This window comes from Pseudopipra pipra, chromosome 8, assembly GCF_036250125.1.
Source record: "Pseudopipra pipra isolate bDixPip1 chromosome 8, bDixPip1.hap1, whole genome shotgun sequence".
NCBI classification, from domain to species: Eukaryota; Metazoa; Chordata; class Aves; order Passeriformes; family Pipridae; genus Pseudopipra; species Pseudopipra pipra.
The window spans coordinates 6,185,086-6,209,061 of record NC_087556.1 but is presented as its reverse complement, the minus strand read 5'-3'; the positions used below and the strand labels follow the sequence as shown (position 1 = coordinate 6,209,061).

The 23,976-nt window shown below is 43.2% G+C and overlaps 1 long non-coding RNA gene across 1 annotated transcript in view; it reads right to left on the bottom strand.

The window, feature by feature from the left end:
• Positions 1–3,662: 3,662 nt before the first annotated feature.
• Positions 3,663–23,976, bottom strand: part of LOC135417832 (uncharacterized) — a 61,552-nt gene continuing 41,238 nt past the window's right edge. Inside the window, exons 5-6 of the long non-coding RNA XR_010432229.1 lie at positions 6,677–6,825; positions 3,663–4,213 (exon numbers count right to left, since the gene is read on the bottom strand). This is a non-coding gene — a long non-coding RNA (uncharacterized LOC135417832). The remainder of the gene's footprint in view (positions 4,214–6,676; positions 6,826–23,976) is intronic.

The window sequence follows — 23,976 nt, the reverse complement described above, 5'->3', positions numbered from 1 at the left end:
AGTGAGAGACCACGGTTTTGCAAAGCCCAGCACCTCACTCTGAGGCTGGAGTTTGCTTCTCAGGAATCCCTTCAGAGACTGCTATGGTGTTTCCAGGGGAGAATTACCCCCTATTTTACTTATATGCAAGTTTGAAGGCCCTTTTACCACCCTTCTGCAAGTGAACTTGCATCCAAAAACCTAGTTTGTGCTATCTTATCTCTGTTGAACCCCACAGCTCCTCAGAGAGGCCCCTGTAAACAGAAGCATCAGGAAGGAGGACTGCAAGCTCAGCCTCATCTCACAGCCTGGCTGAGGCAGCTGCAGGGGCCAGTGCCTCCCCAGGGCCTGGGGGCAGAAAGAGTCAAAAGCATGTTAAGGAAATTGAACTTTGGTCTTGTTGAGACTTTGAAGGACACACTTCCAGAAAGGAGGGCAAGGGAGAAGTCGCAAATCTACGTACACTGGCTGGCCTGTGCAGCCATGCCCACAAGGTAAAAGCTGCCTGATTTCATCCATGCCATGATGGCAGCCGAGAGACACCCATGGCCCTCCCGCCATTGCATCAGCCCAGTGACACCCACAGCCCTCCTGCCATCCCCTCAGCCCAATGACACCCACAGACTGCCAGCCTCTCAGTCCAGTGACACCCACAGCCCCTCCTGCCATCCCCTCAGCCCAGTGACACCCACAGCCTGCCCGCCATCTCCGCAGCCCCTCAGGAATGCCCTCCCCATAGCCCTTCATACCAACAGCCTTGCCTGCTGGGGGCATCCAGACCGTCGTGTCGGAGAGCGGGAAAGTGCAGCCCTATGGCTGCGGGGCAGGAGCCCCAGAGCCTGCCCACCATGGGTCTGCCCTTGCCCAGGCCACTGGAACCTGCGAAGCCAGAGAATGCCCCCCACTCTTCGAGTGCCTGAGGGTACAAACAGCCCGTGAGGTGCTCTGCTCAAATACACAGGAGATCCTGTTAGAAACATCTCAACTTCAAATGAACACAAATGGAGGGGGAAAAAAGAGTGTGTAAAAATGGGAAACGAAAAAGTGAGGAGTGCTTCTCTCCAGCCCGTGGGCTCCTTCTGTCTGTGGAAGCAGTAAGGAGACATCAGGAGGAAAATAGCTCTATCTAAGATGAACGGCTGCACTTACACTGTGGTGTTGTTGCTGGTAAAGCCTGTGTGGTGCTGCAGGAAACAGTGGCAAGAAAGGGGAATTGAAAGCCTTGGAGGAGCTCTGGGAAGCTTTCCCCACAGGCTGGCAGCCGGCCAGCTGTTGGCTCAGCCTTGCACAACCACTTCCTGTGGCCAAAAACACCCAGAAAGGGAAACAGGTGGTGGACAGAGGTTGTGTGGACATGGAGGTGTGAGGGCACTGGATGAGGCAGGGACCTGGGACACCTCCCCTTCTCCATGGACCCGTGGGATGCCTCAGTCCATGCCTACACTCAGTCTTCCCTGATGGCACTGAGCCATCCCTCAGAGCATCCTCCCTTGTGGGCTATCAGAGCCCAAGGCAATGGCCAGTCTTTCTTACTGACATTCCCATCTCCCTAAATATGTTTTTGCCACAGAGACCGTCTCCTTCATTCATCTCTTATCCCAGGAGACACAACTTTGTGGGGCTCCAGCTCCTGCTTGTTAGCTCAAGCCAAAAGGAATAACTATAAACTAAGAATAAATACTAATTAACCTGAATCTTTCATCGTATCGTGATCTGAACCAGACGCTATATCTATCTTTAACTTTAGGCTGCATTGAGATGCAACCTCTATCCACAGCAGACAAAAATAAGATTCCTTCTTTTGATAAAGTTAATTGTGGGCCTCAACAAGACACATTTCTTGGCAATACCGTGATCTTATCTTTAAATGCTGCGAACTCACAAGGGTTTGAAAGGCCTTACATTTTGAGCACCTCCCATACAAGTTTTCTGATAGAGGAGAATTTAATCCAGAAACTTTCCCACGTTGTGCTGGAAAAAGAGGTGCAACGAGGACAGCTTTCACAGTGCACGCAAAGGTTGAAGAGAGGCTGTCCCATAAAACCCAGCCAAAGCTGTCTGAGTTCACAGCTGAGATTTAGTCCCCCAACCCAGGGAACAGTGGGGTGGAAGCCATACAGTATCCCCTGTTGAGCTGATTGAAATCAGTAGTGCTTTATATTGGTTTTAGTATCAGAGAGAGAATAACAGAGCAGGGCTAAAACCAAAGATTTATTTCCCTAAGTGTATCAACATTTTCAAAGCTGCTTCGATTTTTTTCATTTGTTGGAAGTAGCTCCAATATTTTCTAAATTACTAAAAACCACTGTTGAAAGCTCCTGTAACAAAACTGTGTTTTTCATTATGACTGTTGGTAATTCTGCAGACAACATACATATAGAGAGGAAACTATACAAACCAGACTTACTGTAAAAGCCAAGACCTTTCATAGATGCAGCTGTGTTCTCTTGCAGAAAAAATAGGTTATTAATTGGGGGAAAATATTTTTGGACTTCAAAAAACAGTGACAGGGATACCAAGCAACTCTTTGGCAATAGCTATGCAAAGCTAAACTCTGCCCAGTTCCACCTCTCAGGCACCTTCTGTGCAACAGTCTCACATCAGCTAGGCTGGTAGCCAGGATTAGCAATTTAATCTTTTCACACCATTTCAGTGTGGACACGTAAGTTTTAATAAGCCTGCGGATGAAGTAAAAAATTAAGCCTCTACCATTTTAAAGTTGCATAAACACTGTTTAAGTGGTTTAACAGTGTGGTTTGTTTATACAGCACGAATGTCATAGTATATAGCAGCACAGCAAGCTCAAAGATGTGTCCAGCAGAGCCAGCTATCCAGGTGCTGGCACACCTTTCCATCCCCAGATGATGCTCCCTCAGTCTGTAGGACATGCACCTCACTTGTGAGGCCAGGACATTACCCACCCCCTTGTTACATAGGCATGTGAAGAACTGCTTATTGTCAGTGCAACCGGTTAGCAACTGGGTCCTCTGAAACAGAGACAGCTTGCTTTCCTAGAAGACAGCCAAGAAGACAGCCCTCAAATTTATGCTGGAGGAACGAATGGCAACTCCATCCTCCAGGAGGGCTGAAATAGTCAAAAACATTGAGGATGAAATACTGTTCTACCTTCTTGGTGAGCCCAACCACCACTGACCTCCTCTCTGTGTCTTGCAAGTGGCTGTGTTTCCTAAGGTAGTAAGGCACTAGTGAGCAGTGAGAACAATACAAGATAATCAGAAGTTACCTCTTTCTTACCAAAATTGATGGGAATTACATAACCAATGTGTTTTTGAGAACCTTGGTAAATTTAATGCCCAAATTGCTCTTCAGTCCTTCCATTTAGGGTAGAGGCTGGCTGTAAATCAGCAAAGGTACCTAGTCAAGTTGAAACACTGGCCAGAGTTTAAGCTACCTGAAAAGAGTCCCAGGTGCTCGTGTGTATTTAGGCACGTAAAACAACCTTTAAAAGTCCAGTCAAAATTTCTGTCCTTGAACTGAACGTTCATATTCTTAGATGAGTCCCATAACCAAAACTGCCATCATAACAAATGCACAGGCATCTCCTTTCCTGGACGTGGGTGGTTTTGATGCCTGCACTGGTTATAAGAAGCAATGGACTAAGGGAGTACAAAAAGATGAAATTTAGGAAGATGAGTAATGTATGCAGTGTGGAGGCAGTGAGAGATAATCCACTTATTATGTGCTTTTATTTAATAATTTATAAATAAGTATCAGCCTTCCCCAAACTGCCCCTCAACCCAGCAATTACATGCTGGCTGTTTTCTTGTTAGTACTATTCTTTTATAATAACAAACTGTTCCCCAAGCCTCACATACAGAGAGTTAGACAATCAAAGTACTGTGTGCACTTTTCCACTTAATTCATTCAGTTAGCTGCAATTAAAACAATACAGTTCAAAGCCTTGTGTGTTTCTCTTAAAAAATACAAAACTTTACTTGTTTCTATTAATATATACAACCTACAAGAAAGAGTTAACAAAGCCCCTTTGTCTCCACTGTTGTTGTAATTTTCTTATCCTTTTCTGTAGATGCTCTGGCAGTCATCAATATTTCTTTCAGTTGCTGTTCTTCAAAAGACACACACTTTTCATTCAACTGCAGAGAAAGGAAAGGAATCCAGTGGGTCAAATTCCCTTGGTGTTCAGATCCACTGCAGCTGCCCAGGAAGGAATCTAGGTGAAGGTGTGGGGCTTGCATTAAGGAGAGGATCAAACCTATTTAGAAGGGAAGAAGCACCATTTTATCAGGCAGTAATCAAATTTCCGTTCAGATTTTACCTAGATATTTTACCTAAATATTTCATATTTCCAGAAAAGCAGTGTCTTCATGGCTACTGATCTCTGCTTACTCACTTCATATAAATGACACACCAAGTTTCAGCATCACTACAGAGCCTTTCCTTTTTCGTTTTATGAGGCTTCACTAGTGCAACCTGATGAGAGTCTAATTAATATTATACCAGTTTTGCAGGTTCAAAAGAGAACAGCTCTACCTTGCTCCACAAGAAAGCAATAAGCCATCCTATTAGAGCATCTGTGACTGTCTCCCATATCACCAAGCTCCCTCAAAACAGGGCATATTTCCATCAGCCATGAACACAGAGCATAGAGTGCTCAGGGAGCAGCAACATCCCTGCTGTCTGAGGATGCCCTGTGTTTGTCCGAGCCTCACAAGGTTTCCAGAGCTTCTGTGAGCAGTAGCTCAACACTATTCCAAGTAGAAGACTATGCTCCTGGTGTGCTACTGTTTGGTATGTTAATTCAGCATTTCAGCCCTAGTTGTTGACAGAGGCTTTGATTCAGCCTACTCCTGCAACAGAAAAACAAATCACTGATTTGGATCTGTAGTCTTAATTATTATCTCACCAACATAAATGAGCATTTTATTTAAGCTCTATTTCTCAAGAAAGAACTATTGTCTGCTTTGATAAGATGGTATGAAATTTATCCAAACATTTATCAAACTATGTGAAATCTCATTCGAAGAATATATTCTGAGATCTTGAGAATAAAGCCCCTCAGGAAAAAGCAACACCAAAACATGTGTAAGAGCAGAGACTCCCAAAGTCTAGTCCAAAGGGAATTCACAGCTCATCTAGTGCTTACCTTTACTGTTTTCTTCCAGTACACAACAGCACAAAAAGGACAGGGCAAAGTAAGGAACAAAAACCGGCTTTTATTTTTTTTTACATAAAGGCCAAACGCAGCTCCAAGAAACACTTTCCAGTATTTTCCTTCCTTATAGTTACTGCAGTTTTACAGAGATGTTACACAGTGATGAATGACAAGGGAGGCACTTCACCAAATAAGGTATCTACTACAAAATTATTTTTATTAAAAGAAATGCTAATACCATACTTCTGACATATGACTTATACTTGAAGAATCCTGCAATTTGCATATAATCTGGGTGAAAGAAATTTAGTTGAAACACCAACTCCAACTATTCATGAATGTTTAAAAAAAAAGACAAAAAAACCCCCAAAAAAACCCACCACCACTGCTTGGCACGTTTTTTCCAAATGTGTTTTCTTAGCTTAGGTTGTTATAATTGAGATAGTACTTGGCAGACAGCAACTCTGTGTTCTGTAATAAACATACTTTGGATATGGCATTTCAGGGCAATTGGATTACTAAAAAACTTTTTACAAAGGTAAATGTATCATCAATGTATATCAAGGATCATGTTATTACAATAAAGTAAGGCACTGTCCAGGAAATCTAAGACATATTTTATATCACTTTAGTATGTCAGCATTATCAACCGATCCACAAAGACCAGTAACATTTTCATTATCATCTACATTTAAACTTCTTTAAGGTTTCAAGTGCCCTTATGTTCAGTACCTGAAAACGTGCAATTTAGTCCCACAGAGTAACTCCAAAAATCACATCAAGGAAGTTCTTCAATGGTTCATCTCAGTGACTTCCAGATTAAGTCTGCTTTTCTATAAACACAGAAAAGGCCTTTCTGTAAGTGCCTATTTAGATCTTTTCAATGCAGGAACACAGGACCATGCAACTTTTAAAACAGTTATTAACTCTGCTGATGACACATATACTGAAATCCATGCTGAGACCCTTAGTATCAGAAGAATAAAACCATATTTAAGAACTAAAATAAGATTATGGAGCACACAAAAGGAATAGTTTTGTTTCTGAAAGTATCTACCTTTTACCCCCTCACCTTTCATTTGGGCTTCATTAAATTCCCAATTACCAGTGCAAGAATGTGCAGTATCAGTGCAATAAGTGCACAAATGCCAGAATGCCAAGGTAAGGAAGAGGCAGACATTATAAATCTGTTCACTGTAGTGTTCCAGACTGGTGCTAAAATAAGAGTTATGAGCTACATTCATTCCCAATAAATATAAGATTATCTATAGTCAGCTCAGGCCTTCTTTAGTCATCATCTACTTGGGAAGAAATTATAGGTTCTGTAGAACAGCATTCACTTTTCTCAATGTCAGAAAGCAAAAGTGAACAAACTCTGGCCCTTCTCCAGTTCAGGCCAAGGAGAGTTACGTGTGTGAATCCCTGAGGGTGACATCTATCCAGCCCAATACAGCTGCACTTACCCACCCTGTAAGCTCCCAGATCAAAGGCTCAAGCCTTTGGATAAAGAAAGGTTTCACAATAAAATATTCTTCCAAAAAGAAGTTGAGTGCAGAAACTTACCATCTCTCCTTGTAACAAAAGCTGTTGTCCATAAAGTTTGCTAGAAGACAGGATCCGCATCAGAGAGCAACAGAAACTTAAGGTGACATTTCAGGTCTGTGCATCTTGAATGGTTTCAGTTATGACTGGACAAGTGTTCTCCACGCCTTCTAGTACAGGGAAACAAAGAAGAGCAAAGAAACCCTGAAGTCCTCCAGAACCTCTGCATTTCCACTTAGCTTTCCATTCAAGTATTTCTACCCTTGGTTATTAGTACTAAACAAACCCACGGACGCACTGAATATTAACAAAACAGCAGCAGTCAAGAAAATTAAACTGAGCTAGACATCATTGCTATATTGAACAAATGGATTCTTCCCTCAAACAACAACAAGAGCAGACAGAAGAGCAACAGCTGTGTGATGACACAGACCTTCAGCTGGGAAGGCAAATGGGCAGGCCTTGGTAGTTGTGTAAATTCTGTGGTTTGGTCTTGGAGGTTGTGGCTTCAGCCCCAAGTCCCAATTCCTTACCACAAACCACCAGAGACCTCTCTGAGTAAATGCAAGGTCAGCTCTTTCTCAGCGAGGCTCCATCAGATTTAAGTATCACCCATGCAGAAGGCCTGCAGCTGGAGCATCCTGCCATGGCATGGCTGTTCAGCACAGCAGTACATGGACATGAATCAGCCGGAGCGGGGGATAGCTGAGACCTGTTCAGCTTGACAACAGGAGACAATCCTTGAGCACCTTCCACCCCTTCAGGCTGCCTGCTTTGTTGGACAGCTCTCAGGAACACAACTCTGCTGCCTCCTCTGAATCAGACACAGAAGACTGCAGATTACTTAATGCTGCCTGTATCCCAGGAGCATCCTGGGGAACTTAATCACAGTCCTTAACCATGCTCCACTAGGCACTTTGCAGGCACTAGGTAAAAAACAGCCTCTGCATGTCAGGGCTCCTCCAGGGAAGGTCTGTCCACCTGCAGCAGTACCTGCAGAGCAGCAGCTTTTGAACCACTCCACGGTCTAGGATGTCATTCCCAACATCCAAACATAGCTAACTCAGCCTGTTACAGCCACTCTGTTTCTGAACTCCAGGAATGAGGCAAACCTGCAGGAGCACCAGTGGTCAGAGCCACCCAGGCTCTCCAGCTGACACTGGATATAGATGAAAGCCACGCATGGGGCAGCCCCTGCTTTTTTGGTGCAGATGTACACAGAGAAAGGAGTGAGGGCAGAGCTGAGACAGTGGGAAGCTTGAAGAGAAGGAGGGCGTCTGTTACTTGAAATCATTCTAAAGCACATTACAAATCTGTTAAATCATTGTGGCTTACCCTGTATTTCAGAGTAAATTAGTAACTTTTCAGAGGGAGTGAAGAAACTACCACTCCACTTTTAAATAATGAAAATGCTAAAAAACCTACACTTAACAGCTCTAAAACTGCAGCAAGTCACCCACCAACACCCACACCTCTTGTCAGCAGGCTTTTTTCAGCTTTGCCTATTATTTGTGTCAAGCCAGAGATGTCTAATGCTTGCTGTGCTTATCCCCTCAACTTTTAGAAGCCCCACATGTACCTGTGCCACTGACCTCTTTCTCCACAGTATTTTGATCTAAATAAGTAACAAACACAGAGTTTCCAAAATCATTTGGATTCACTGGCTCTGAGTGCATAGCTGTAAAAAATCTGCTTTAAGATTAACATCCAATTTTATTCATGCCTGGGGCTTCACCACAGCATCTATTTTTGTAAGATTAACAGCAAGATCCCAGTTCTCCAGAAATGTAAAGAGTAACAGACAATTGTAAAAGGAAGATGATGTTTCCTAACCTGCCCTGCTCACATCCAAGAAAGTACATTTTCCCAGCCCTTTCCATGGTGGGTGCAATTTCTATTTGCATTTTTGCACCCACAACATGCAGCATGTGTATTAGTCTTTCTGCCTCCCATTAGCTGAAATGCAAACTGTGGGTGCCAAAAAATACTAGCACAAATCTCACATGTGCAAAGTGTCCCCTGAAAGACAGCTTTTACTCTGGAGGAGTTAAGAAGCAGACATCTTCCTGCACCTTGCACAACAGCATTTTGAATCATCTAACTTGAAAATACAAGTGTAGAAAATGAGCACTTGGTATTTTGGTTAATCCATTAGACATGAATATACACGAAAACACTTCTTTTTGAACATGGCAACTTGAGGACAAATTAAGGGTCATTTCTAACCTAAACACCAGAAGAAATGTTGCTTTAAGTAGTGCCTTTGGTATCTGTCAATTAGAGCTATTGCACTGCTGTCAACTTGCACTCCTGCTTTAGTTCCAGCTTTGCTCCATCCTACACAGATCCATACAAATCGTCTCTTGCAAACATGCACTAACCACTGGAAAGGGAAATTAATAAAGTGCGAGAAAAGCTGATTCATAAAGCTGACACTCCTGTGCCCAACAACTCTGGCTTCTCCCCTCCAGCAAGCAGTTCGAGATAGGCAGGCAAAGTGGTAAAAGATTATCAAATTGCAACTGTCATTCCTGACAAAATGCATCTCAATGCTGGAAGGAATTTTAGGTTTTAAGCTAAACCACCTCAAAGGGTTCCTCAGAGCCTGTCAATATCTGTACCTTGGATGGAAAGCTACCACCGAGCACAGTGTGTCCAACATATAGGACCTGCCACAAAATGAAGTTCTTCATAAGAAAGCTCATCTCAGTCTTGGTTGGTAACAATAACAAGGAGACAAGATGAGACCATCAGTCTCAATTGTGAAGACAATGTTTTCCTCCCATATTATTCTGTCTGTCATGTTCCCTTCAGGTTCCAAAGGAATCCCTGTCTCATACATCATTATTTCCCACAAAGCTTGAAAGCCTTCAGGGGGGGGTTCTTCCTGCCCACTGTACCAGCCTTGATGTCTGAGTACCTTCAGAATAGTGACAGAGGCCTCTGCTAGCAATAAAGGGGAACATCTGCATACCAATTAAACTGCTGAGTGCTGAAGAGTAAAAAAAAAAAAAAAAAAAGAGGGGGGAAAGCCTTGAAAGTAAATCTGAGCCAAGTTCTAATTAATGCCCTAGGCCCCGATTCACCACAGCACTTAGGCATGTAGTTAACTTTAAGCATGTATTTAGTTCCATTGAAGTCAAAAGACAGCATCGAAGAGGCAAACTACATTAGCACAATTTAATACTCTTTGGGCTAATTAATCAGCCATAAAAATTAACTATGAGAACTGTATTCCTTATTTCCCTCACTGTGACATTTCCAGATAAAAATACTTAGATGTGGCTGGAATAAGCAAAACAGCACTACCTCGCTTGGCTGTCATGGGCTGCTCGGTCCTACAGCTGGGAAGGCCAGTCCCTAAGAGCAGCTAAAGGAACTGAGCTCTCTGCATACCACAGCCTAGTGTCTGTACCTTCTATGTGGTGGCAGCAAATAGGTGAATTGTCCCAGACACATCAAACCCTCTTCTCCACTTGGTAAGCCCAGCATGGTGAATGGCTGTCAACACTGCACCAAAAACATGCAGGCTAGATTTGGCCTGAACACAGTCTCCAAGGCCCAAATAGGACCAGTTTTTGAGCTCCTGTTGACTTCAAAAAGGCATGTGTCCAACCAACCATTCTGTAAATCAGAATGCAAGGAGACAAGCTGGCTGATAAGGGTGTTCTTGCTAGGATTGCTGCAAAAACAAAGCTGCAGAAAGTTTGGCGAGTATCATTAATGCTGTACAGGGACCTATAAAAGCTAGAAAAATGAAAGCAGGGGATATAAACTCCTCTCTGAAAATACTCCTTTATCTCATCCGTCATGAAAACAAAAAAGAACAAAAACAATCCCCTCAAAAATTAGAACACCATGAGCATAAAAGAAAGTACCAGCACAGCTTTTCAGATTAACTTCGAATTTCCTTGCTTTCATTGATTGGAGAGCTCTGTTGTTACTCCCTTGTTTTTTTAATTGCAGATACTAAAAATTCTTTTATCTTTCAAAGACTTTAAAGTATGTTATATAAATATGTAATTAAAGCCTCTTCCAACTGGGTATAATTTACTCTATAGTTTACAACAGCTGCACTACAGCTATTACAGTTTATCATTTAAAAGCCTAATTAGGGACTTCTTAATTAGTGGATCCTTCAGTCACTAGACTGTGACTGTGTAAAATACGCTCGGCAGCCATCGCATGTTACAAATCCGCATGGAATATTTGCCTGAAAACAGGGTGTGTACAAGTCCAAAAAGACACTGCTGGTCCCTGCAGGTCAGCCCACGTGAGCATGCAAAGCTCCACACTGCACCTACACTCCCCTCTCCCAGCTGCTCTGCACACAGCCTTTACCTCCTGCACGTGTTGCTGGGAACCACCAAGCACCTCCTAAACCAAGCCCCCAGCCTGGCTGAGCTGACCTGCTATGACGGAGCACTCTGAGGTGACCATTCCCAGATTCTGACACAACCCAAGGAGAGGATGGGGCCGTGCCCACCACCTGCTCAGGCTGGCTCTCCTGCGGCTCACCAAACGTTTTCTCCAGCAAACACAGCTCCTCGCTGCTGCCCTCTCTCTCTCAGGAGCTCTGTTCCATGCTGGATTCTGCGGGCACTTCCTCTATGCTGCCAAAAGTACTTGTATCACTAGAAGGAAGAGGAGGGGAACCAGTTACTGCCTCTCATTTATAGACACCAACACACATTTCTTGTCAATCACCACCAAATTAGCAGTCAGTCACGGAGACTTTAAGTGCAATATTTCCCTGAGTAAGGACTGTAACTCCTCCATCCTTCCTCTGGGTGGCACGGTGCCGGAGGAGCTGGTGGAGCCATAGGGAGTCTGAACAGGAATCACTCCCCAGAACGAGCCTCATAACAACTGGGGGCTCAGAGGACCCACTGCTCAGCAAGCAAAGAGCTTGTCCAGACCATACTCTGGAGTATGGTGGGGGGTTGTTAAGTTTTCACCCCCTCGTAACACAGCAGCAGCGTTACAGAGGGTCAGATTTGGGGCCTGCCAGCATTTGGGAGTGTTGCTTTAAACAGTACAGTGACAAAATCATGAGTTCTTGTTGACTGCAGGATAATATAAATCAGCTATTGAAAACCTGTATCATTAGTGCTGTTGCTTTCCAGTGGTAGATGGCTGCAGTAATGGATTGGCCTCTCCATCTCATCCTCCCACTGGAAAGCAACATATATAGGACCGATCAATAACCTGATCTAAGTTACTTGTAGACATGTCAGGTGAGAATATCTCCCTTTCTCAAAGGTTGTAAAGACCAAGTATTTTTGCAAAACTTAGGCCAGACAACAACTTCGGATAAATTGTCATTATGGCACAGATCAGCATAACCAGATCCACCCACATTGTTACACAAAAGTTTTTAATAGGAAGTAATTGTATTATATGCATGTATTACTTTGTGGGGTCATTAGCTCAAGATATTCCTTTGCAACAGGATAAATTTTCCATTTGAAAAGCATTTTCTGGAATAGCCATGTTGCTGAAGAGCCTGTTTGATAGGAAATAACTAGATTATTTCATAGTGGGGTTTGCCACTAATTTCTGCAGCTGAAATCCTAAAATACTTCCAAAATCAATACCAAAATCCACTGCCATTATAGGGCCTGGATTTCATCCTATTGTATCACAACATATTACCCACCTAATTTAGTGCTTTCAAAGTCAATGGTAACCCTACAGGTCACAGCCTTGTTTCCCCATGGATCAATGGAGAGGCTAGAGAGGTGTTTAAGGACCTTCCCTACAAAAAGATGGCATCACTTTCATGCCATCACTATGACTAAAGCACGTGCACGTTTCTACCCCTTACCTCACCTCTGTCACTGGTACACACACAGAGGAGATTGCAATCAAGTAGATTCTAAAGCAGGTCAGAGGTACAGTTATTTCACAGTTATCATGTTACAGCCCCCAAGGATGCCCAAGGACACACAAGGAAGCAGAGGTATGCTGAGTTCTGGCTGTACACGGAGTCCTGGCTGTACACTGAGTCCTGCTGTAGCACTGACAGCAAGGCAGTCTTTGCAGGGGAGAACAGACAAACACAAGCCAGGGCTTTCCAAAAGGTGAGCTGTCACCTTCTGAAAACCCCTGTGGCAAGCCTCCTATGGACTCAGCCAAAGACTTCACGGGGACATCATACTTCTTTGACCTGACGTTCCTAGAAAACTTTGCACTCCAAATTCCTGGAAATCCTTGCACCTTAAATCAAACACCTTAAATCCTTGCACCTTAAATTAAACTGGTCCTTGTACAACACTTACTTTGCATGGCCTGCATGCTACTAATGCCGACTTTCTTCATTAAGTTAACTGGCATCCAAAGCAATGCCATGGAAGTGATTTTATCTGATTTCGTTTTGCCTTGACTAATGTGACAGAAGAGCAGGAAAGGCCTTTCAGAAGAGGAAGAGTAAGGGAGTGGCTGGGTTCAGGTATCCATAACCATAAAGCGGAGGAGAAGGCTAAAGACCCATGAGAAAATAACATCTTGCCAATATGCTTTATACTCAATTTGCCTGGTGGTCCCAAGCAAATATCATGAACCTCCTTGTCTTCTCAACAGGGCAGACATGCTGTACCCCACTGTGGACAATGCTGGGAGAGCAGAGCAGCAGAGCAGCCAGTGGCTTGGGAAGGCCAAGGACCCTCTGGAGCATGGTGCCTGCAGCCACCACAGCTCCCACCAGGACAGCTCACCATCCCAGCCCCCTCAGCTCCAGGGTACTAAGGTGCGGAATCCAAACACCTGCACTCAGCCCACACAGCTGCACACACTGGTGGCTGACCTGTTCCAGCCTCAGGGCTGCTGCCTGAACCCTTGGGTTCAGAAGAAAGAAATGGATCTCTGGCAACCAAGAGATCCCTTTTTATGGGGGCAGGATTATGGATTATCATTTCGTGTAGATCTCTGCTGTTCTCCACGTCCATGCCTTTTTTATTTTGGAATAAATGAAAACACTCCAGAAATACTCAGTCTTCTTTTAAGATTTCTCTATTTCACTAACTTGTTCCAACCTCCATCACAGCTCTTTCCTTGTCAGCAACTGTACCACTGCGCTATACCTCTGCCCACGCACAAATGCACTGGTTGAAGGTATGAACTGGAATCTCTCCGTTAAAGGAACAAGCAGGCATCCCAGAGACTGACACAGCCGCTATTTGCATGTAAAAGAGGAAGAGAAGGTGCATGACTGAGCCCAAATTAGCATGAGCAAAGCCTACCACGGCATTCACAAACTACAGCTTGCATGGCGGTGCTAATAGAGCTGCACACTTTCCTCACAAAGAAGAATTTCTACCTCAGCTAAAAGGAAACTTGGGTAACAATGGTCCACAACATTTCGTATGAACTTTTAAATCCTTATTTTTCAAGAATTTACAGAGTGCTAGAAAAAGAGAAAAAGAGCAGATGGAGGGTGAGATGGATATGCCCAGGTTTAATTTCATCTCCACTTCCAGCTTGATTCCTGAAGATGGCTACCTCAGCAAGAGACATGTTTTGTAAGGCCTTCATCACTTCTGTACCCCTAGATTTCTGAATGTCCAGAAACATTCACAGTGCTCAGTGCATCTAAAAATGAAAACTAAAATAAGCAGGGCGAATGCAGATCTAACACTCCATTTCCATCTTTTGAGAAATGAGGACCATTTTTTCACCATGAGCTCTTTCAAAGCAAGGCTCTGGGGATTTGTTTATGTCTACAAAGTCTTGCTGAAGACACACACTTCATAAACTATAAGATTTCCAGATTCTAACACTATCTTTGTCTCTCTGGTTATGTACAGGGATACCTAAGCATCCATGTCTGTGTATATACCGACTGAGTCAGAAAAAGAGGATTAGATGTCTCAGGAGACTGTTTAAGTAGTTCAATTTTATTGGTCCCCCAAACCAAACTGCACTTTGGGGTCCTGTTGCAGAGAAGTTATAGACTCTCTTTACTTTATCATCATACTTCCATGGAAGCTGTTGGAACAATTCAGTGCCTCCACTGTTTCCGCAGTAGGTTTAACTCATCTGACAAACCAGAAAGAACACTAAATGCAGACATTAATGGTAATAAAAATCAAAGCTAAGCCCTACATGAAGAGAAACAAATTCCAAAATGAAAAATTCGATTACACAGTACCTGTCTCCTGTCTTGACTTCCTCATTATACGTAGAAATTAACCCTGTCATTAAGTACTTTGATCAGGCTGTACATAAACAGCTTATAATGGCATGAAATCTACCACAGCAAGCACGCAAACGAACGAGCAGAGAAATACTGACATTTGGGGCTGCTGTCAGACATCAAGTGCTGCTACTCCCTCAGGGCCAAACTGCTGGAGTAAATGGGGTTACTCTGAGGATTAATTGTTCCCTCCTGGTGTGCACTACTTCCAGAAAGTTTCAGTAATAACATCTAAGAGGCTATCATTTGGAGATCAGTAGCACTGTTTTAAGATCTTCAAGAGATTCAAGAGATTTATAAGTCAGGCTGTTGTAACTGCTCTTGAACTAAAACTCAGTACAGAAATTCTTAGCCCATGATCGACCTGAAGCAGCAATCCCAGCTTTTTAAAGTGTTCTGGGGTCAAAAGAGCAAAAGCAGTATATAAGTAGGAACAGTCACTATCATCTATCTACTCAGAATTAAGGCATGAGAGGAGAGGTGCTTGTGGTCAAATTGGTCCAGCTTTGAATTGCTCAGAAATGAGGTATGGCACCATTTCACGTACTTCAGCTCAAAATATTTGTCATTTACATTTGGAGAATTTCCATGCACTAATGTACTTTATAAGCAAGACTTCTGGGCAATTGTGAGTTTTTTTCTGGTTGGTTTGTTTGTTTGTCAGGATTTTGGAGCAGAAATTGCTTTCTTCTGGGCTGCATTTAACGCGATGTAGCTTCACTCACTTGTGATACTCTCTAAATTCCTTCTACATACAGACTGCTACACAATCAAAGGTGGTCAGGCCAACGGTCTCATTCCAGCTCTGCCCCTGTCTTGCCATCAGTCCCTTGTCATCTCTGAGCCCTGTTTTCAAGCTCTGTTTCCTGTTGGCTCTTCCCACCTCTTTGCTCAGAAGACCCTCAGCATGGAGACAGGCCGTGAGGGTGACCAGGTACAACATCTGCCCCTGAGCACTGCCTAGGACACTCCATTTTATCTAGGAAGTACAGCTCAGATGCTCTCTGCTTTCCTAAATTAGCTGGGATAGGGTTCTGAGGATTTGCCAAGTATACGGCAGACACAGACATAAGGGAGGAATCCTGACCCAAAAGAGGCAAAGACAGTTTTCCACTGTCTTCAAGATGGCCAAGATTTTACCTTTAACCTCCTAATGAAAGCTTGGACAAACACTAAGCAATCCCACAGATTATTTGTTTCTGTATGTATTGCTAAACATATTGTAGAGCAGACATTTTATTACTCCTAAAAGTGCTAAAGTCCAGTATTTCCTCCACTTATCCCAATCCACTCTTTTATCCTATTGCTACAATCAGCTCCAGGATGTTATTGCAATACATTGTTCAAAACAGCTATCAGCATAATTCAGACAAACTCAGCCATAGACCAAAACAGGCACCATTGGGCTTCCCAGCCTTTGCCCTCACTCCATAAAACTACATAACCCTTCTTACTCATGCTCCACATACCAGTTGTGTGGCCACAAAAACGGTTCTTTCCAGATCCACAAATACTCAGACACTCCTTTCTGTACAGTCAAGCAAAGAGTGCAACCATGTCACACCAACATAGGCATACACCAGGCAACTAACACTGTACACTTGGATAAGAGTTGGAAGAACTGACCTCTGCTACAGAGGGGGTGGGCACTTTGAGGTAAAGGTCTGTGAAGGTGAGAGGGTGAGCAGTCGCTCACCAGCCAGGCAGAGAGCAGAGGGATTGCAGGAGATGGGCAGCACGGAGGAAGGGCGCTCACAGAAAGCTTGCAGGGGATGGAATTATCCAGAGGCAGCATTTTTACATTTGGCTCTAACAAACCAGGCCAACTTCAGCACATGTGTAGTCTTTAGAAATAAAGCAAATCAGACATTTCTTTTGACTTTGCAATTCCTTTCCAACTAATTTACTTAAATATTGCTGGGTATTTTTCCCTCATTAAAAGTTGCAGTAAGGGAGTACCTGAAATTTCTAGGAAGCCTAGAAGCACCTAACAATCCTGTCTGCAAATGCACATTACATACACCAACTACCACATCATTATCATTTGACATTTTTACAATATGCCAGCTTCCCTTCTAAAAACAATTCACTATTAATAGCAATTTTATATAACTAGCAGCATGCCAGGGATTTCTCGCAGATCCCATCCCTGAAGAATCCCCAGATTCAGCAAGGCAATCAAATCTCATATGCAAAGTCTCCCAGTGATTACTCTCTTCCATTCACCTCTTCAGGGCTCTGGAGTTTGCTTGTGCTCTGTGGAGCCATCCAGCCCTCCTGGTGAACTGCAGGATGCAGAGCACACTAAGGGTTCCACTCCAGACCAAGCAAGACATTTTTAAGCCTGTCTTACCTGTAAGTGCATGTGTTGCTTCAGTAATCAATGGCATCACCCAAAATACAGTCAATCAAGTCGTTAAACACCTCTCTGAACAGCTGATGACATAAACTGGGAAAATGCTCTGGCACAGCTTAGGAGCTGCTCTAGAAAAACTCACAAGTAATGTACTTTGGCACTGAAAACGTATCAGTCAGAAACAGTGTAAACAAGAGGAGCAGAAGCAGCTACAGTGGCACCGCTTTTCAAAACACACTTAATGGCTGTTGGGAGCCAAGGCTGAGCCTTTTTTTAGGTTTAAAAGTGAACTTGGGAAGGAATGTAGCTGCCCAGGGACCCAGATGTGTCACAGAGGTTATGTGAGAAGATGGCCCATCTAAAATCTTTCAGGGGATGGAGAAAATTGTGGTCAAGATAAAGTTTTTTTAAAGGTTTATTTTTCCTAAATCTTTGTTCCTGGATTTACACTGGACTTAAAGCAGTGTGTTAACTTCATTCCATCAGTAACAAACCCCAGCCAAGGAGAACAGCATGTATCTAAAGGCAATTGGATCCACCAGAGAGGAACCAATGGCTGCAGTGTTACAGTATGACACCCTTGAAGGAGGTGAGGCCTGGGGCCAGTCCCACAGATACAACCAGGACACGGAGCACCTGCAGTGGCCTTTGAAGCCAATGGGAATTGCTGGTACTCAGCACCATTGAGGCTTGGTCTCCAGAGAGGAATTTGTGATTTATCATGAGCTCACTGATTATGGCTGGACTCTGTCACAAAGACAGACCCTGGAAAGGAACTGAAGTTTTCAGCCCTCATGTACATGTGCATCCATAGGCATCCCTCTATAAGATAATGGATGATCCCCAGCCACACTGAGAAGTTGGTATCTCCGTACACTCACAGTGTGACCACCAGGGAAAATCTCTTCTGACAGCTGCAATTAAACTCAGGTCACACAGGAGGAGAGCATTGCTTTGGCAGGTCCAAGCCTTCCTGACAGCAGGCTGGGGGCTTGTGGCTGGAAGAACACAGGCCTGTTGAAAGGGATGCTAAATGTAATTGCCTTCAGGAGGTGATAAATGTCAGGAAAGCAGTACACAAAGCATTTCCAGACTTGAGTCAGAGAACCAAAGTGTGGAGCTCCTTAGCACAAGGACTAACTCCCTTTCATACCCACAGGCCTCAGAGGTGCTGTCAGGTAAAGAGCATGAGTCATGGGTACCTACAATATCCCTTCTCACTCTGCCCTTGCTCCTCTGCTAAACAGCCCTAGGTTCATGGAGAACTATTTCTTCCCCATTTTATCTGCACACACTTTCCAGAGATTGAATTCTAAAAAAGCAGAAAGGAAAACATAACCACTTTCAGCAGCCTGTCCCTGTGCCAGAAGTCCTTACTTCTTCACAAAAAGCATCATTGTGCACCTGCCATTACTGCTTCCATCTCTGCTGAGGTGACTATTCCAGAGGCAGGAGGAATCCTTTGGAAACAGGCCCTGGTTGCCCTTCTATTTTCCCTGCAGTCTGTATTTGCGTTCAGACTCCGTCACTTCTGATTACTGGGTAGGAAGGGCTGATAATGACATACCATAGGTTTCTTAACAAAGTAAGACAGTCTTGCCTTTTGGAAGTCTCTCCTACTAATAGCATGGGGTAGATCTTCAGTGTTCTGTTGAATTTCTTGGATTGTCAGTTATTTACACCATTCAAAGATCCCCCATACCATTCAAACCACTGCTATGCACATTACACACGCTGTTCCCCAACCAGGTTAGGTATCGTGACTGAGGGAACAAAATCAACAGGAGCTGATATGGTTTTAAACTGGGCAACTTGGCTTCCAAGTTGTAAAAAATATTGGTGTAAAAAGTGTGTGATTGGTGTAAAAAGTGTTTGGGCACTTGGTTCTCAAGTAAATAGCCTAAAAAACCCTAAGGACTTTGCTGATCTGAAATCGTTAGTGCTTGGCATTCAACAAGCTCTTCAGAAGGCACCTGACAAACAAATTACTTCATCAAGATTTGGGGAGAGTCATGGGAATGTTTTTCAAGCAGTTGTTGAAACAGAGGTGCTCCCAATTTTCCTAGGAAATATGTCAAAATTAATCAAATAACTCCAGGAGCAGCAGAACACTGCATCCAGGTTCCTTATTCATCTGTGTCCAAAGACTGGATTCTTCCTTGGTACAAAGAAGTCACAAGCCATGGCTGACATTTCTTTGTACCCAAGACTGTCATGACATCTCTTTCCCCACTGCTGCTCTCCACAGCCTCTCCTCTCCTGGGCCTATCTGCATTTTCTTCCCCATCTCCATGTATATAATTCAACTGAATTTGGTCAAAAAGACATTTCCAACCACTTGTCAAATTTGGATTACACTAGTCAGGACTTCCAAAGTTACACTGGAGGAAGGGCACACCAGAGGCCAGATTTTATTGGCATGCTGAAACTCCCCAAAATGTTCAGCACCTGCACTGATGGAAGCCTGAAGAAGAGCTTCATTACACCTCCACAGTACCAGGTGCTCTGGAGTGGGACTCCACAGAAAGGAGCAAAGTCCTCGCAAATCTGTGCCCTAGAGACTGCCTGAGCCCCAAGCCAGTACTCCAGAGCAGCTGGATACTCCAGAGGCAGCTACTCCAAGGAATAAACACCCTCTTCAAACGGAGGCCCACCTCTCACTGCAGCAATGGGCTAAAAGCAAGGCACAGGGAACTTTCATATGGACAAAAGCAGGAATGGCATTCTCACCCTTTCTTTTAATGCCAGTATGCAAACCAGCTACCTATGAGAAGACTAGATCTTATCCAACAGGCCACTTATTTCCTCCTGACAGCCAAGCTTCCCCCATATGGCCAGCACAGTCAATGAGATTTCAATGTGGGCAAGCAGGAGGCCAGACACAAGTCTAGAAGTAAGGTGGTTTATTTCTTACTGAGCAGCTTGATAGCAGAAGTGCCATGGTCATTCTTTCTAATTTCAGGGACCTTTTAAATAAAGTTCCACTCCAGAAGTCAAGCATGAAAGGAGAGGAATGAAAACTCTTTGATAGATAAGATATTACTAGAGACTGTCAGAAGCTTGCTAGGAGAATGAAGTAACACTCTGGATACTGTCATTGAAAACAATAATGAAAGAGTACACCATTTTCTTAACTGAAGTACTATCAAATCTATGTTACTGCCACACAACATATTTTTCGTCCAAAGGTGCCAATTTCAAGCTATGACTATTGATCTCTATCTAACACTCAAAATTAACTGCACTACTAAGGAAAAGTGGCACCAAATCGTTTGAGAACATCAAACAGTAAAAAGCCAATGGGGTCAAATCAAGGTCAGAATTTGATGAGTAGGGTGTCAGAAATTTAATCCATTTTGTCTAAGATAATGTATAGAGCCAGTATTGGGGATTTTTTTTTTTTGCCTGTCTTTTCTGTAATTTTTTTTAAGCTAGCTTCTCTCAAAAATATCACAAAAGCAGACCTCAACTTTTTTTATGAACTTTTTTCCATGACTGGAGAGAGAAAAGATTAAATGGACTGCAACACAGATGGCAATTATGCCTCTGTTTATTTCCTAATGAGTCACAAGATTATTTTTTGCCTTCTGCCACATCATTTCAGAATATAAGAAAACCTTATCTTGAAGGAGACTTGAGGAGACAAAATAACACTTTTAAAAGTCCCAGTCCAGCAAGAGACTTAAAAAAAACCCACCCACCCCCCCCAAACTTTAACGACATTTAAGTCTCATTCACTTAAATTCAGAAATGATGGGTAAATCTCTTGCACCAACTGGTGAATGTGGTGGCTATCAAATTCATTAGTGGTCTTAGGACAAAATATTCAACAACTCTCATAGTGACATGCTGCATTTACAAATCAGCTTCTGGAGAAAATTAAGCCCTAAACTGTGGACATAAAAGGCTTCCCCTCTGTCCTCCCGAGAGCTGGGCATGCCCCTACCCTCTGACTGCCTCCCATATTCCCAAGATATTCCCCAGGCTCAGAGGCTTGACTGAAATCCCTTCCAGACTGAAGCCCAGTCCCAGAAAGGCCACACTCAAGGCAGCACAGCTGCGAGCACACTGACCCAGCGCTGCCTGGCCTCTCAAACCTGGCTGGGGCCACTTGCTTTTAAAACCCAGGCTGAGTAACCAATTCTGTACCGGCAACACTGTCTGCTTCTCATATCACACTCTTGTAATTAGCATGCTCTTGAAAGGAAACATAAGATATGTATTCATCAGTCCAAACCTTTGTCTCTCACCGCCTCAAAAAATGCCTTAACCACGGTGTTTTGGATAGGGGACTCCCCTGCTGAAATCATGCAACAAAAATTCAGGCTTTGATGCTAAGAGGGCTGAATCTTCAGCCCAGTGATTAGGACACATGGCTGAAAGAGAATCCCTTATCTGAGCACTTTTCACATGTTTTAGGCAGTAAGTGGGGGTGGATAATATGAATTTGGATCTTGTCAGGAAGAATCTGAGTGTGACCTCCCACCTCCTACCAGCATACCCAATATGCAAAGGAGGATCCATTTTAAAGGGAGAGCAAGACGTACGCTCCTTTCTGGAACAGCACTACCTCCGTGCTGGAACACACTAGCTTTCTGCAGTAGTAGGTGAAGATATCTCTCCTCAGGAGGGGGCTTGGTACTTCAGAAACACCCATGTCCTCAGGACATTTCTGTTTCCTGGCTCTAGGGGTTCCCCCTCAGTGTCTTGGGATTCCTGCCAGCTTTGGGGAGCCTCGGGATTATCTATCCCAAGGAAGTTCAAAGACACACACAGCTGGTGTGGCAAAGATAGGGCACAGTTAGGTTGAATAATTTGTTACCTAAAACTGCTTCTGACAGATGGCAAAGCTGTTCTGGAACACTGTTAACATAACAGATTTTGGGACAGGGTGCAGAAGAGAACTGATTTTAGTGAAAAGTTGGATTTTTATCAAAATGACCTTTTCCACTCCAAGTGCCTGCTTTGCATAGAAAATTGCAAAGAAAATTCCAAAATTTGATAAGTAATAGAATATCTCAGTGACTTAACTGGAGTTATGGTCTGGATGTCATTATCCTTCATGGACCAATAGCTGCAACTGGACTCCATGTCCAACATGCATCATTGCCAAATATTCCCACGATGTATCACAACAGCACATGACAACAGAAAACCATCATTCACATTAAAAAAGTCCAGAGTTTAAGGAAGAGAATGGACCATTTGCCCGGAAGACTTGCAATTCCTTAATCTGACATGGAAACCAGTTGCTTCTACCTCACTTTCCCCCACCTCTCCTCAAAAAACCTGTAGTTTTCCTCAAGAAATAAAATATTCATAATCCATTCTAATTAGCAAGGCATTTTCAGGCTGTATTCCTAAAGAAATGGGGCTCAGTTGTTGGCACTGCTGTCCATTTATCTGTCCAACGGTCAGTTCTGTGTCCCTTCCCTTCCCGTCTCCTCAACGCCTTCAGAAACTACCCGACAGACAGGGAAGGGGGAAGGAGCTGTGAGTGCTGGGTGGGAAGAGTAGATATAAAAATCCTTAGCTGTGTTTTGATATTTTGCAACCACAGTACAGATCTACGCGACAGATCAGCAAGTCTCTGAGGTTTGAGAGGAAACCCTGCCAAAAGATGGTATTTCTTTCCCTTTAAAAAAAAAAAAAGGCGAAACAGTTTATTGCTAGGTGTTGTATCGCATCTGAAACTTTCAGTTTCGGTGCTTGTGTGACGTCTATAGCAAGTGGAGAAGGATCTTACTAAAACCTTCCAGGATGAAAACCCTCACGCTAGCCGGTCTAGACATTCTCTAGCAAATACAAAAGTGGGATTAGAGAGTGCTGCTATTTTGACTCAAATAAACAGAAAGATTAATTAAAAGAAAAAACAACCTTTTGAACAAAGCCAGGTGAACATCAGCAAAAAAAAACAAGTTTAGTTTGAGATGGTGAAATGCTTAGCTTATTGAGATAAATCCATTAAAAACCCAAGCAATTCCCAAGGCAAGTATTAAAGTATATATTTGTCTTATGATTATGGAGAAACTTTTTTTAAAGTAAGAACCTAATTTTCTAATTCAGAGTGAAAACCAGACTCACTGGCTTCTATTTGATACTTAGCTTTCTGCATATCCAGCTTTTAAATTAAGATCTTACTGAATTTTTTTAGTGTCTACTTAATCTCTTGGCTTACTTTAGACTGCTCTTCTAAAAAGTTTCACCTATGTGAGATGAAAATCATTGACTTCTGATACTTTACTGCATAGCTAGGAAAAAGAATCATGGGTCATGAGGAGACACTTGAATTAAATTATACATGTCTGTCTGTCTAAGAGAAGGCTTCCATTTGTTTTGGAATTGACTTTGAATAGATATTTCTTTTTTTCTCAATTCCTGGTAATTGTCCTGTTTTCTGTATACATATTCCACAGAAGAGGCAAAGGTTACCAGTGTAGTAATATTGCCTCTGTACGATGCTGTATGTTTTTAATTAGGCTCACTCCCACAATGATTTCCATATCTAGCCGCTTGCTCTTCTTACTTCTTGATAAGTGATGGCCTTATCAGGAAGTCGGGGGCGAGTCTGTTACTGCTCTGAGTAAACAGCCTAAAGGTCATTTTAGATGTTGGCTTTGACACTCTTGGTTCAGTAGCCACCCACCAAAGCTGTCACCAGTAAGTTACCCTCATGGAAAAATAGCCTTTCAGTGGGTCCTGTTGTCTCTTCAACAGAAGAACCCACCAGTGGGCACTTAATGACGAAATGAGGAAAATTCAATTAAATTC